The sequence below is a fragment of the Neltuma alba genome, unplaced genomic scaffold, assembly GCF_004799145.2.
Source record: "Neltuma alba isolate B1F8T4 unplaced genomic scaffold, ASM479914v2 tig00000874_pilon, whole genome shotgun sequence".
Taxonomy (NCBI): domain Eukaryota; kingdom Viridiplantae; phylum Streptophyta; class Magnoliopsida; order Fabales; family Fabaceae; genus Neltuma; species Neltuma alba.
In genome coordinates, this window is record NW_021632234.1 from 108,444 (window position 1) to 125,082 (window position 16,639).

Here is a 16,639-nt window from a genome sequence, read left to right on the forward strand (position 1 = left end):
TTTCCTTGCTAATTTTGCACTTGTTTTGAGATTCTATATGAATTTTGAAGACTTTATTTCCATTCCTTGATCAGGTGAATCAAATTGATAGTGTGGCTGAAAGTATTGAAGCTATGAAAATGCGTAAACGGGGTGACGACCTATAGCAACTTTACAAGAGTGGATGCCTCATAAAATTGGGACAATACTGTACATTTGGATAAAAACAAGTTACAATATCTCCATAATTCAGCAAAACAAGCCGGAGTCCAAGTTGCATAAGTGTAGTTTGTCTCAAAAACTGTACAAAAGAGAAGATTATGATATTTAATTTATTTTCTTGTGATTATAGTTTTAAGGGTTTCTTTTTAAGTTGGTTAATAAAATGATAAATCTAGTATGGGAAATGACAAGTGTTGAAATTTTCATGAAAAGTTATCATTATTGTCATATTTCATTACCAAATGACAAGAGTGGTAAGCCAAACGACAAGAGTAGTAAGCTAAATAATAAGTTTGGTAAATGAAATAACAAGCATGTGGTTGGGCTTCTAATAAAATTAAGTTTCACAAAAAGTTATCATTATTTTTATATTTCATTTTCAAATGATAACGGTGGTAAGCCAAATGACAAGAGTGGTAAGCAAAATAATAATTTTGTGATTAGGTTTCTTATGAAATTAAGTTTTATGAAAAGTTGCAATTATTCCTATATTTCACCGTCAAATGACAAGAGTGATAAGCCAAATGATAATAGTAGTAATCGAAATAACAATTTTGTGATTGGGTTTTTCATGAAATTAAATTTTATAAAAAGTTGCAATTATTCCCACATTTCACTTTCACGTAACAAGAATGGTAAGCCAAATGACAATAATGGTAGCGAAATAATAATTCTATGATTGGATTTCTCATAAAATTAAGTTTATGAAAAATTGTTATTATTCCCACATTTCACTACGAAATGACAAGAGTGGTAAGTCAAATAAAAAATTTATAATTAAAAATAACAAGTTTGGTAAATTGTTGGGATTAACAAGTTGAATATAATGAATTGACAAGGTTTGTATAGAAAATAACAAGTTTATAATTAGTATAACAATTTTGTTAAGTAGTTGAGAATAACAAATTTAGTATGACAAATTGACAAGTTTTGTATAGGAAATAACAAGTTTATAATTAAAAATAACAAGCTTGGTAAGTTGTGGGGATTAACAAGTTGAGTATGACAAATTGATATAACAAGTTTGTTAAAAATAGTTGGGAATAACAAGTTGAATAAGATGAATTGATAAGTTTATAATTATAAATAATAAGTTTGGTAACTTGTTAGGAATAACGAGTATGACTAATTTATAAGTTTTGTATAGGAAATAATAAGTTCGTTATTGGAAATAACAAGTTTATGTTTGAAAATAATAATTGATGATGGTGAAGTAACAATTCTTCAAAAACCATTAACATTAAGTTTATTTATTGCAGAAATTGACATCATATGCATATAGTATGTAGTTATAACACTTGCATGGGAAATAACAACAATGTTATCACAAATAACAAAAAACCAGTATATGTTTGACAGCAACCATTTTTTCCAATATTCGGTGATGTTTGTCATTCTTGATTCTTGTCATTTGATGAAATAACAAAAGCTATTCAGTCATGAATTTTCCTTTTGATTGCAACCCAGCTAGCCCCTAGACATCTCTTTTAAATACCTAGCTCCTTCATGTTACTTTGAATTTTTGCAACCTTACTCCACTAAATAGCTTCAGCATACATGTTAACAAGGAGAATGTACTACCCATTGTTATTTGGCTCCAATTTTGTTAGATTTTGTACTGCAATATGAGAAATTTCTAAGTTTTTCTAAAGTTTACACCCATTCAACAAGGCACCTTGAATAATCTCTAAAGCATTTTTAACCAAGCCAGCCAAAACACACCATGCATGATTTGAGAGACATCCATTCAATCTGATTTGAAGCCATGATCTACTATGCTTGACAGATGACCTGTTTACTGCCACCTGTCATCATTACTTCGCCAACTTGATGCTGATGTTGTGGCTATAAGCCTCTTTCTTCTTCCATTTACTTCTTATCGAATCTTCTGGAAATTTAGGATACACAAGACAACATCCTCATATTGCTACCAAGGAAGATGGACTCAAGAAGCTTGAGTGTTTGTCTCTTGTTTCTAAGCTTACAAAATCATGTGGATTGGGGGAGAAAAAGAAGGAAGAGGAGAAGGAGGAAAGAAAAAGACTTAAAGAGGGAGAGGCAGAAGAGAATGACAGCAAACGATATTAGTTTAGATGAAAGAAAGAAAAAAGATGGCATTTTGTTTTGGGAAAATTCCAGATAAAGCCCTTCGAATATACACAATTTTAGATTGGGTCCTAGAATTATGTAAATGATAGAGAGGGTCAATGACCCAATCTGTCATTTGCAAAATGAAGAGGAATGGACAAATTTGACCTTCTGAAATGTAAAAGCAAAAAGAAAGCAATGAAAATCAGATGACTTACTTATGGCTCTGTAGAATCATATTGAAGAAAGGTAGAGAGAACGTTGAGTAGTGGGACCTTGGAAGGTGGTTGAAGCAAGGTTAGTAATTTCTCACACCACAATCTTTGTCTCTTCATCCTAGGGTTTGATCACGATGGTTTTGTTCTTTATTTTGATAGATTGTGATTGTGGATATGGTTGGGTACACGTCCTTGGTCTTGAAATTGGAATGAGGTTGAAGAAATCAAGTGAAGTAATTTTGTACACCACAATCTTCCTCTTTTCATCCCCTACCATGATCATTTATCAATATGGATTTATCAACATTTTTTTCTGACGAAGCTTATATAGTAAAATGGGTTACGTAGGAAGGTTGAAGCATGCATACTTGCGGCATTTCGTTAGTAAGTTCTTACTTTTATTTGCATGAACTGAAACATTTATCCATAGGGGTTTGTTGCTTTTTGGTGGGGTTTACAATGAAAGTTGAATAAGACATTGGCTTATTGTATGACATTGAAGCTTGATGCATGACAGTAATGATAGGGTGGATATTATAGTTAATAGCTAATGTTAAAGTATGAAACCCTAAACTAAAGTTGTTAATGGATGAAGAGGTTTTGTTATTTATCTTTATTTAAAGAAGTGACAAAATATCATTATTGGTGAACTAACATAATGATTATTCATTTATTTTAGCTTAGCATGCACAATGAATTGTAATATTGGCTCTACTTTTAGGAAGGAATTATTTTGTTATTTTCATATAGATGGAGAATTTGTTATTAGTCTTGAAGGTCAAGTTAGATATCATGGAGGTAGAGTACATGTAGAAATGATAAAAGATGGAATGACACTTGAAGATTTAAGGGCAACTACATCAGAAATAGTGGTTATGATGGTAGTAGTTGGGACATGAAGTATACTGTCAAGTATGATGAGAGGACATTAATTGATCTTGTTGATGATGGCTGAGTTAGAAATATTTTTGGCCATAATGACATCATTGCGCATGTGTATGTATCATTGAAAGGCAATGTGATTGAACGACATAAAATCAATGATCAAGAAATGTAAGTTATAAATTTCTAACAATTGTTATTTGTAGTTCTAATGAAGTTAATATGGGAACGTATATTGTTAATATGCTATCAATTGTAGTTATCGTGCATGCAGAATTGAGACTGAAGCACATGAGATGAATGATGCACAAATGTAAGTAAAAAAAAAATTTTCCTAGTAGAAGTTGTTATTTGCTATGCTAATGTAGTTAATGTAGGAACGGATATTGTTAATATGCTAACAATTGTAGTTATCGTGCATGCAGAATTGAGACTGAACCACATGAGATGACTGATGCACAAATGTAAGTAAAAAAATTTTCCTGGTGGAAGTTGCTATTTGTTGTGCTAATATAGTTAACGTAGGAACAGATGTTGTTAATATGCTAACAATTGTAGTTATCGTGCATATAGAATTGAGACTGAACCACATGAGATGACTGATGCACAAATGTAAGTAAAAAAAATTTTCCTAGTGGAAGTTGCTATTTGTTGTGCTAATGAAGTTAATATAGGAACAGATGTTGTTAATATGCTAGCAATTGTAATTATTGTGCATGCAAAATTGAGACAAAACCACTTGAGATGAATGATACAGAAAGTTAAGTTAAAAAAAAAAATTTCCTCGTGGAAGTTGATATTTGCTATGCTAATGTAGTTAATGTAGGAATAGATGTTGTTAATATGCTAACAAATGTAGTGATCGTGCATGCAGAATTGAGACAGAATCGCATGAGATGACTGATGCACAAATATAAGTAAAAAAAAATTTTCTGGTGGAAGTTGCTATTTGCTGTGCTAATGTAGTTAATGTAGGAACAGATGTTGTCAATATGCTAACAATTGTAGTTATCGTGCATGCATATCTGAAAATGAAAGATTATTGGGATTGTCACAATAGGAAATGGTTGTATCTTTTATTAGTTTTGGAAATGATTATGAGCACGTGGGTCATGAAAATACTACTGAATACATTCCTTATCAAGTCCCAAGTGGCTCATATGTAGGCAGTGATGGCCTACATGAAGGCCCAAGCTCTAATGGAGGGAACCACAAATTACTGAGATGAACTATAGTAAATGGTTGGAACTTTTTACAGGCATAGGGCAGAAAATTCTACATGCTGGTTTATTTAGGGAGTATTTGTACAAGTTTAGCATCGCACATAACTTTAAGCTTAAATTTTTTAGGAACAGCAAAGAGAGGATGTCCGTTATTTGCAGAGTGGAAGGTTATCTGTGGAAAATACGTGCAAGTGCATTGGGGAAGAATGGTCCATATCTTCATGTCACCATATTCATTAATGAGCATGTGCATAGTGCCCAAGATAATTTGCAAGTTAGATAGTGTACAAGATCTAATATGACATCATGTATGATAATCGATGAGGTAAGGAACCATGCTAAAAAGTGGCCAAGTGAAATAAGGACAAAATTGCAAATAGAATATGATCTGAATATTACATATAAATAGGCATATAGGGTGAAGGAGAAGGCAAAGGAAGACATACATGGTAGACCTGAACAATCATATATAATACCATGGATATGCTAAAGGCTGAAGGAAACTGATGACAAAACAGTAGCTGAATGGGTAGCTGGTCCTAAATACAGATTTGAGCGTGTGTTCATCGCATATAGGTGTTGTATAGATGGTTTATTGGCTGGTGCAAGACCCATTCTGTATGTTGACGGAACTCATTTATCTGGACCATATAAGGGAACACTCCTCGCAGCTTCAGCATACGATGCAATAATGAGTTGTTGTCTTTTGCAATAGCTATTGTAAAAGGAGAGACAATTGATGACTAGACTTGGTTTATGTCTATGATTAAAAAGATAGTTGGCTTAAAGCAATTAACTATTGTGTCAGACCATTAAAATGCCATAATAGGAGCTATGCAGTCAGTGTTCGATTCTAGCAGGCATGCATATTGTTATAGGCATGTTAAGGAGAATTTTAGTATAGAGTGAATCAAATTGAACAAAGGTAAAAGGAGCAGAACACGCTCAAAAGAGGATGCACTAATGCTTCTTAATAAAATTGCATGGGCTAAGGTTAACGATGACTTTAACAAGGCAATAGCAGAAATAAGGGAGTTCTCTCTAGAATTATTTGACTGGCTTAACAATCATGGGGATGTAGATAAGTGGATTGTGAGCAAGTTTCCATATAAACAATGGGACAATATAACCACCAATATTGCTGAATCATTCAATGCTTGGATGGTCAAGGAGAAAAAGCACAATGTAGCCCAAATGATTCGTGATCATTGTGAGAAAGTTGCGAAAAAGATGCAAGCATCAAGTGTGGTAATGATAAAATGGAAGAGTTGCACAAGGCCAAAGATAGAGACCAAACTAAAGGAAAATGTGAAGGTTAGTAAGCAGTTCATTACAACAGATTATGGTATGGGAAATGTCAATGTCCAAACCTCAAGTGGACACTACTGAGTGAGTCTTAGCTTGTACCATTGTAGTTATGCAAAGTGGCAAATGACAGGGATTCCATATAGGCATGCTTATGCAGCGGTGAAAGCTGTCTATGGTGATATTTATGATTATATTAAGGGATGGTACAAATTTTCATGTTAGCAGAAGATTTATGGCAGGTGCATGATTCCGGTGGTCACAATTGACATGCCAAATGTAAATGACTATAGGATGGAGAATATATCTAAACAAATTTTACTGCAACCCCCAATCACAACTCGGGCTCCTGGAAGGCCTAAGATTACAAGGCATGAGTCACAATACCAAGACAAAAAGATATACCGCTATACTCAATGTCATCAAGTTGGACACACAAGAAGGACGTGTAAAAATCCAAATCCAAGTTGATTTGGGATGTACACCATGTGATGCATCATTTTTTGTTAGCACTGTATGGTGATTGATAATAGATATTGGATTATATGCACTTTTGATTGAAGATATGTAAATAGTTTAGTGTATTGGCCATGTCGGTTTTTGGTTAGTGGCCATGTTAGCGTTATGTTGTTAGACATGTTTTTTCTTGGTCAATACCTAAACTGTTATTGTTATATCATTGTAAATACTATAGACGGTTAGGTGTGTGATGTCATTGATAATGAAACATCAAGTGAAAGCATCATCTTATTATCCACTTGTCCACTTGCTGATTATTGATTAATGACTAAAGTGATGTTGTTATTCTCTATTCAATTGTTGCAGTTGTGATGCATTTGATGTCATGTTATTTTTCCTATATGCAATTATGATATTGTGACTAGTTATTGGTGCATGACAAACGTGCATGGGTAACACTTAAATGCTTATTGTGATTCCTTCAACAGTTGTAGTAAATATATTTGCTGCATTTCTGTTACTGTCAAGAATAGTTATTCTATACACGAATCTGGGTAACACCAAAACTGTTTTAGTGATTACAATAGTTGTAGTGAATGACAAGGCAGCTTCTCATGCCTGCCTAACAATAAGTGGATAGTTATTCTCTAAACGAATCTAGGTAACGCTTACATAGTTCTAGTGACCTGGTGATTAGTTGTAGTTAATAACATGATTACTTGTACTGATTCACAATGAAACTTCTCATGGGATATTCCTGCCGTGTGAAATAGTGGGTAATTAATCTCTAAAAGAATCTAGGTAACGCTTAGACAGTTCTCGTGAATTGTTGATTAGTTGTAGTTAATAATATGATTAATTGTCCTGATTCACAATAAAACTTCTCATGGGGCATTCTTGACTACGTAGATATAGTGAGTAGTTATTTTCTATATGAATCTAAGTAACACCTAAACCATTATAGTGATTCCTTAAATCGATGTAGTGAATGAATATGATTATTCATTGCCTACCACTAACTACGAATCAGTGACTAGTTATTTGCCTAAACGAATGTAGGTAATTCTTAAAATGTTATAGTAATCCTTTAAATAGATACAGATATTCAACTTAATAACAAGTCATAAATTGGTAATCACCTGGAATTTGAACATGTACATTACCGATACAATCATCCCCCATGAAATTACATGGTTACTATTCATGAAACCTTTCCAACTTGTCCTATGCACATGTAAATACTAATTCTTGACACTCATACTGAGTTGATCACCGTCGTTTGCTTTTTCTAATATCCTCTTGTTCCTCCAATAGCATTAAGGTAGGATGACGACATGCATTGTTAGGATGATTAACCATCTATCACATTAGATCATGTCTAAATTGAGCCACTTGATCCTGTGCAAACATTGAATTCCTCGTCACATAGGGCAATAATCAATCACAATGAACAATCATTAATTACATAAAATGTATAAGAGTATAATTAAGCATTGCCTGTAGATGCCACGATTTTAACCATAGCATAACATAGACTCCACAGTCTTTGTTGCACACAGTATGTCATAAAGTGTTAACAATTTTCCTCAAGAACATCCAGCCAGCCAATTCATTTAAAGAAGAAAAAAGTTAATCATAATCACATGTTGTTTTGTTTTGCAACATCAGGATAAATGATATCAGCCTTTGGCTTCTTTCCAATCAACTTTGGCTGAACCAATTCTATAATATCATGAAACTGGTCTTGCTGGATAAAACAATAGCAAGCAATGAAATAAAAATTTCCCAGATTAATTATAAACAATAATTGGTACATACATAAATGTTGTGGAACTTTTCCATATTATTAGCAATCATTCCCTTCTACTTGTTCTTTTTCTTTGGCTGCTCGCTAACATATAGGTTCAGTGAATCCAGCACGTAGAAGTTCATAACCTTAGCACAAAGCAGAACCAGTGTTGGTCTACAAGTGCTGGTCCCAAAATGAAGTCACAATCCCCAATGTTGTAACTAACATCTTGCTCCTGTAGTTCCTTCTTGTTCACTGCAACACTCCACCTTGGACTACAAAGTTTGGACTACAAAATAGGAATGAGTTTGGGTGCTCATCAATTTTGATTGATGAGCACCCAGCACTTTAGACGGTCTAGATTGCTCATCAACTGATGAGCACCAAAACCAGACCCCTACAATATATGACACTATAAGCATATTGACATAAACTATCACTAAAATAAAGTAATGTTATAGCAACCTTACCATAAAGTAGGCATCAAATATGTGTCGTCTAACTTATCCACCCCCCTCTTTTATTTCTCTTATCAGCATGCGGCACACCATTGACATGACCTGTTTAACACATGAAAAATTAGTAAGTTTCAGCTTGCACAGCACCTGTTGTAAACAATAGGTAATTAGGTGGAGATTTTATTACATGGTTACTAACTCTATGCATTCCACCTAATGACCTTAAATCATCATGAGTTATATGGAAGTCATACAACTCAACCAACCTCTTGCAGATCAAGTACTCATTTTGATTAGACAGGCCAGAAAAAATTTCATTCATATTTATTTAATAGCAATAAAAGGCTTACTTGTCACCATTAGCTGAACTACACATTTTCGAGACAATCATGAAAATTTTTTCCTTATCATCCATTTTCCAATTTGTTCTCTTCATAACCTTAGGCACAACCCGAGGAGATTGTAGTTTTGGGGCGGGTTTCATAGGCTTTTTCGATCTCCTTACTTGTTCTGCCTTGTCCAATAGTTCCTCTTGATCTAATGCTCCTCCTTCAACATTTGGGTCAATCATGGTGATGGGAGATAATTACAATGATAGTTGTTCAATACCTTTCTCTTCACCTTCTTCCTCGTCACTATCATGTTCAGAATCTTCATTTTCTCCATCACCATCCTTATCCTTCTCACCATCATCTTGTTTATCACCATCCTTGTCCTTCTTGCCATCATCTTCTCCATCACCATCCTTCTCCTTCTCACCATCATCTTCTCCATTAGCTTCATTTCAAGTTGTTCTTCCTCTTGGGGCAATACATGGCTTATATTATCAGATTTAGACCTGTACCCCCTTCTCAACTGTACCTTTATCAGCTCATTATCAACAATAGCCACAAGTTTGTTGCTATTTTCTCTAATCATCCCCACTGACCTCTCATGCAAATCCTTTAACTCCTATAGGAAACCACAAAAATATTCAGTACTTATTGTGATTGGAAAAATATTTGAGAAGGTTACAGAAATTTGTAAACATGACATATTACTAAATAATGTAAACAAAATCATTATTTAACAAGGTTGCCTTTACCGGGTCTAGATAAGGTACAGATTTGCTTCCTCCCTTACTATCAGGCATTCTAGTATGCCTTTCTAAATAGAGAAGTCTGATGAGGCTCTTTCTTTCTTTATTACTCATTTCATTGACCCTCTTATACGTCCATAATAATATGGCCTCAGTGTGGTCATGCTTTGCACTTTCAGTTATAGGAAAAATATTCAAGCAAGTATAGCTGTATCACCAATTAAATGACATTAAAACTATTACAATGGCAAAACAATAACCAATAAAAAAAATGCATACCAGTAACAGGTATATGCATCCACCAACATTGCAGCTGCCATCCTTCTTCCTCACAACCCTCAAATAATCTTCCATCTCCTTTGACAACTCTTGCATCATGAACGTAGCCTATTCATATTCCACAAATGAATCCTTTGTTGCAGCTACCACCTTTATCAGTCGCTCACTTACTCTTCCACCAGAAGTGGGACATAACAGAGTTCCTAGTGTGTGGAGTATAAACAACATTTTAAATTTATCGCACTTCTTCTGTCTAGATGTTATCACCTTCAAAATATCCGTATAAGACTTCTGGTAATAATTAAGCCTAAGGCTTATAAATGCAGGATCGTGCTCACTAACTTCAGATGTTACCTCTCTTCTCCCAGCATGGGGTATGTCCAGGAGCATTTGCATGTCTACTACTTCCAGTTTTCTAGAGATCCCCCTAATGAGAAATTGCTGCGTTGGTGGATCATATGAATGTATCATAGCAGCACAAATGTCTCGGGGGAGTCTATGAAGTTTCAACTCTAGCAACCTTGACAACCCTATTGCTTGAACCTCATTCTTCAAATCCCTGGTCTCCTTAACATACTTTGCCAAGGAAATGAACTGTCCTTGTGCACTACAGTAATGAAAAGTAAGCTGCTAGTTGCTCATTGTTGCCTTCGGTGACCTTGTTTTCTTCACCTCATCATTATATCTCTGTCTCTCTAATTTAGGTAGTTCTTTCCTTGCCTTCGTCACCGCTTTAGTACATTGGGTCACATTCTTGAATTTCTTCTTACACTTCTTGATGAACTCGGTTCTAAACAAAAGCAACCCCCTCCTCACAGGTTTAGATGGACCTTGTTTATCAGCTGACATATTTGTTATCTTGCAACAACCATCATCACCTAATCCATTCAAACATTTCCATGACAAGAGGAAAACCGGACTTGTCCAGTTGTAGACTTACAAGAAACCAGTTTAATTTAAATGACAGAATACATGATCTACCGTGACTTAATAAAAGCAGACCCAAATGGGAATCTTTTTGGTTGAACTAAAAAATCATTTTTAAAAGGTGCATAGAAATAGTGGACTCTAATAATCAAGGATACATTATTTCCCTCCACACTCACTCAGTAGCCATGCTTAACTTAGGAAGAACGACCTTAGAAACTCTATTCTACGAGTCTGTCTGCTTCCAAAATAGTGATGCCCAAGCAAAATGACGCAATAGAACAATTATATATATTCATATGAAAGGAAACAGTTTAGTCTTTAATAGAAAAATGATACCCAGAAGAGAATGCAAATCAGAACTCATTCGTAATAATCAAAATACTTTAAGAGTGAGTTCATTAACAATAGCCAGAAGAAGTTGGGAATCCCCACAAGGTCAGTTTTGCAAGCTGTATATTCAAATTACTTCCTTTGTAACACCCTCGCCACCTTGCCGCTAAAAGAATGTAATGTGATTTTCTCATATTTTTTCAGGAACAAAATATTTTTCTACAGAATCAATAAAAGCTCGAGATAACAGTATATGCAGAAAAAGAGATCAACTAAAACGAAATGAAAAAATGTTAATCAAGCTGAGAAAGAAAGGAAGGGAGAGAACCTGAATAAATTCTTTCACAGCAACTGAATAAAGGAAAGAAATGAGTGCCAATGCCCTAATTTCTATTCTTCTTCTACCACCGAATTCACTTCTTCTACCACATGCAACTGCCAGCCCTCTTCTCTTGTGTCGAAATCTACCTTCTTCACGGACAAAAATGGCTTCCTCCACACTATTTTCCTCTCTCGTTGCTTCCTGCTTCTTGCTCAGTTTCCCTCTATCCTGACTCACCCGTTCCTGCCTTCCTTTTGTTCAAAATTGAAATAAGGGTAAATTTGTCCATTCTTCTTCATTTTACAAATGACAGATTCGGTAATTGACCCTCTTTGTTATTGACACAATTTCATGACCCAATCTAGAATTGTGTATATTCAAAGGGCTTTATTTGGAATTTTTCCTTTTGTTTTAATGTTTTATAATTCATATTTAAGACACGGTCTTTGACTGTAATTTTGTGAATTAAAGCACCTAAATTGTAATTTTATATTTTTCAGGGTCTTTTTTGTGATTTTTCCAAAGTAAAATCAGTTTTAAATTGATATTAATATCAATATTAATGAAATTGACTATGACCGTGAAAATCATAGATTTAATTGGCATTATTTTTGCATCATCAATATGCAAAAAATTTTCATTTAATTAATTCTTCTCTATTTTATTTAGTATCAATTACTTATTTTGTAATTATAATTTTAATTATTTTTTAACCATTATCACATTAAAATCATATAATATAAAATACTACTATTTAATAAAATTTATGTCTTTTTTAGTCATTTTATATATCTAAACTTACTTTTTCATTTATCATCCAAACAAGTTTTAACTTTTGAAATTGACTTTTATAAATATCAATCTAAACATAAATCGCATTACACTAATTGACTTTTATTCTAACTCACGTTTGTAAAAGTCAGTTGAAATAAAACTCAATTTTACAACTACTAATCCAAACACACCCTAAAAGGTATGAGAATAAATTTATTTACAGAATTTTGCAAACAACGAATTGGTACATTCACTGATGGAAGGATTTATCCAATTTTATGTTTTAGTTGAAAATATTCTTTTCTTTTTTTGGCAAACGGCAAAATGCCATCACTAAGAGGAGATTCTTTTTTTTGGACCGAATCACTAAGAACATATTAGTTTCAAGTACATCGAGTAAAGAAAAAAGAACAGAAACTCAAGTGCAAATTGGAAAATACAGATAAAGGAATGCAAGTTATTTTTTTTTGGGGTACAAATGCAAGTCAATTGCACAGAATGAAAAAAGGAGAGGATCTTAATACAGTCTTGCACTACTATATCCATGACTCTTAGGCTTAAGTTGTGATGATCGATAAATTGTTTCTCCACACGCTAGATGCTGAGACTTGTCAGTGGCAAATGTTGTTGATGAGACCAGTTCTTAAGCCATAAAAGGACTCTCCTCAAACATTCTATATAAAAGGAGGAATTGGTGCGGTTCCTTTTCCTCCATTGCATAGTAAAGCAGACTTTGCCTTGATACAGTGGAATGCTAAAGGAAGAAATACAAGTTCTGCATTTTAACTCGTGCAAGATAATTGACCAATTGTGAAAGGCATTAATTAATTGAGAAGTCTGCATGGTTAAGCTTAGAGGAAAATTCAAATTGTTGCCACTTGCATAAGAGAAAGCCATATCAAAGAAACATAGATAACCTTTATCTCTTGGATGACCTTTATCGGATCAACTGATATACCCTGATGAAGAACTAAATCCCGCTTGTGACGAATAACATTCAGAAGAATTATAATACCTTTGGCATTAAGATGGTCATTATCTTCAAAAAGTTTCATCAGAATCAACTTAAACCATTCTCTAAAATCATTAAAAGATAAGGAATCTATTTGAATAGAGAAGACACTGCCAAATTGCTCTAGGGAATGGACAAGTAATGAACAAATGCTCCAACGTTTCTTCCTTAGAGCATCCAAACTGGCAGTTTCCTAAGGTTCTGATTTGATGATACCTTAGTATCTCTATAGCTGTAACGGCATTATGAATAAGTTTCCATATGAATAGCAATTGCTTATACAGGAGAGAAAGTGCCCATAAAAGCTTACAGAAAGGATCTTCTAATGATGGGTTTCCATATAAGTCCTGAGATAAGAGTTTGTATCCATCTTTGACAATGCGTGTTCCTGATTGATTCCCTTTCCAAACCAAAGCATCAGAAGAGCTCATAAATGAGATAGGAGTGCTACAGATTAGGCTAGCAATGGAGTGATAGTAAAGATTAAATATTAAAGGCTTGTTCCAATTGGCTGGCTGCCATGGGCATCGAGTATGTATCAAAAGATGAGACACATGCTGATAAAGGGAAGGAGCATCTGATCTAACTTGCATAGGCCACCAAAGAGGGTGGTTAATAGGAATTTTTATAGCCGAGCATAACTGTCCTGTAATCAATTCAGAATTTTTAGCTCTACCTTTCCAAACCCATGAGGAGTTTTGGGGAATTTTAATGAGCTGGGGAGAGGACAAATCAATATATTTTACTTGAAGAGTAGATGCTAAGCGAACCCAACGGTGCAGATAAAACTCTCCATAGCTGCTTTATGATGAGAGCTTTATTGAATAAACAAGTTGTGGATGTTATGTCCAAAGTTGCGTTGGCGAAAACAAGCAGCCTAATAGATTAGAAAATCAGACAACGTGTGTGTATGATAGAGGGTGTTGCTCTAGAAATCACATATTGAGATTATTCCAAAATGCGCAGAAAAAGAGATTTTAAAACATTAAATAGAAAGATATGATCAACAAGCAGCCTAACACATGTTTAAAACACCAAAAAAATGGTCAAACAAGTTCAGAAAAAATAGAAGATCAACAAAAACAAGAAAAAGCACTAAACACAGTATGAAAATAAAAATAAATAAATAGAAAGATATGATCTAAGTTTAAAAATGAAGTTCTAATATAGAAAATCCACTCTGAAGTCTGAAAGATTCATATAGAAACTTTTCAAATTCCAAATTCAAGTTTGATTACAAAATGAGATGTATTTAAAGAGATAAATTCATAATTTGACTTAATTGTTGAGGAAACATGAAACTATATACTCAAAATAATAAAAGCTAACTTAGGGGGAAATAATAACAACCCTAGCCAACCAAATTAAGGGATAGTGTATGCTTTTAAATAGATTTGAAAGATTATACATAGAATTTGAGGAACATGGTTTTTTTACAAAGAAATAGGCTTTTAAAACTATTTAAATGCCTATATTTTAAATAAGTTTTTAAAAAGGCTTTTGGCCTTTTGAAGGCTCAAACTTGAACATAAAAGCCTACATATAAACTCTAACTTTAGATCCTTGTTAACAGCTCAAACCTATTCAGTTAAAGCCTAAATTTGGTCTCAGTTGATTAAATTGAAGTTTCTAGGCCAAAAACATGTTCAACATCTCGAGTTATAACTCAGTTTAACTTAGTGATGCCTTCAATGTTTTTATTCAAATTTATTGGTCCAATTATCATTTTCTTGGTCAAAGTCCCTTGAATTAGCTATTCGATGCTTCCTTAATTTTTTCAGCTCTTACTCCTATGATTGGTCTACTTGGTATTTGTTAAGGGTTACTGGTAGTTGAAGAGACAACTTGCTATTTTAAAGGGACATCACTTAAAGTTGAAGAAACAGCTTGCTATTTTTGTTTTCTCATCACATGTTGTGCTATTCATAACTATATAGGCAAGTAGAGCCAACATGATTTGTTGACAAGATGGGAGAATATGAATTAAACGTAAGTGAAGGATTTCACTATAAACACAAGTTTTAGAGTAGAAAGTTTGACTAGAAACACATACAAAAAGTACAAGTTATAATCTAGACAACTTGTCGAAAACAACTACTTGATCAAAGTATAAGAAAGATTTTAACACACACATACACGTACGCGGACTTGCATGTGTCCACATGTACACGCACACGTGCGTAAATATATTGTGATCAAATTTCAACTTGAATGTGTTGCATCATCATAATTCTACCAATTTCTAATGATGAGGAACAAAACTAAAATCTTTCAGCCAGTGAATGATTTCACTTTTAATTAAAAATAATAAATATCACATCTATTACATAGTGCAAGTTGTACTTGGAATGAACAATTTGTGTACAAATATGAACTCATTCCAACTGTGAATGAGTTCTTGTAAAGCATTCTGGTAAATACTTCTTATAATATAGAGTATTGTAGTTTTTTTTTTTTTACCATATACAGCATATCCATAGAAAAGCCAATTGCAAGAGAAGGAAAGAGATGTCACATGCGCACATCGAGCATAGCATGGGGATGTTTTGTGACACTCAAACATATTGATAATACCTAAACTTCACATATGATTTAAATAATCGTAGTGCATTGACTGAACAGCACTTTATGCATGAGGCTTAGGTGCATGAACACACTAATACCAGTAAAACAATCAATATCTAATCACTAATCCTATCCTTGAGAATATTCACAACAAATAACACAAATATTCCACAAAGCAATGAAGATATAGTCAGCATTAGCATGGAAAAATCATATTTCATTCTTTTAATTTGCGTTAGCAAACTTTGTCTTGTTACTTCAAATCATAACATTTACATTAATTCCAAAGTCATCAATTTCATACACAAAGACCATAACCAGAGAACAAGGTAAACGACATCTAATGTAGTGTCAATTAGTTAGATTATTGAGGGACAAATCATGACATATGCATAACCAAAAAATTAATATCCAACAGTACTTAGTCTAATGATGGATCAACTAGACTACAAAGTGAGCTAACCGATGACTAATTCCCACCTATTAGCAAAGATCACTAGAGAAAGATATTTTGATTACAATGTCTCGATTTGGATTAGTTAGCTGCTTCGATACGTGTATAAATAAGATATAGCAAAAAAAGTTGAATATCAAATGGCCTAAAGAGTAATAAAAACTAAGGAGCAATAATAGATATAATGATAAAATTTGTGAGGGGTTGTTTGGAAACTGTTAATGTACAAGGACCAACTTCAAAATTTAGTAAAAGCATAGGGGCTAAAAGTC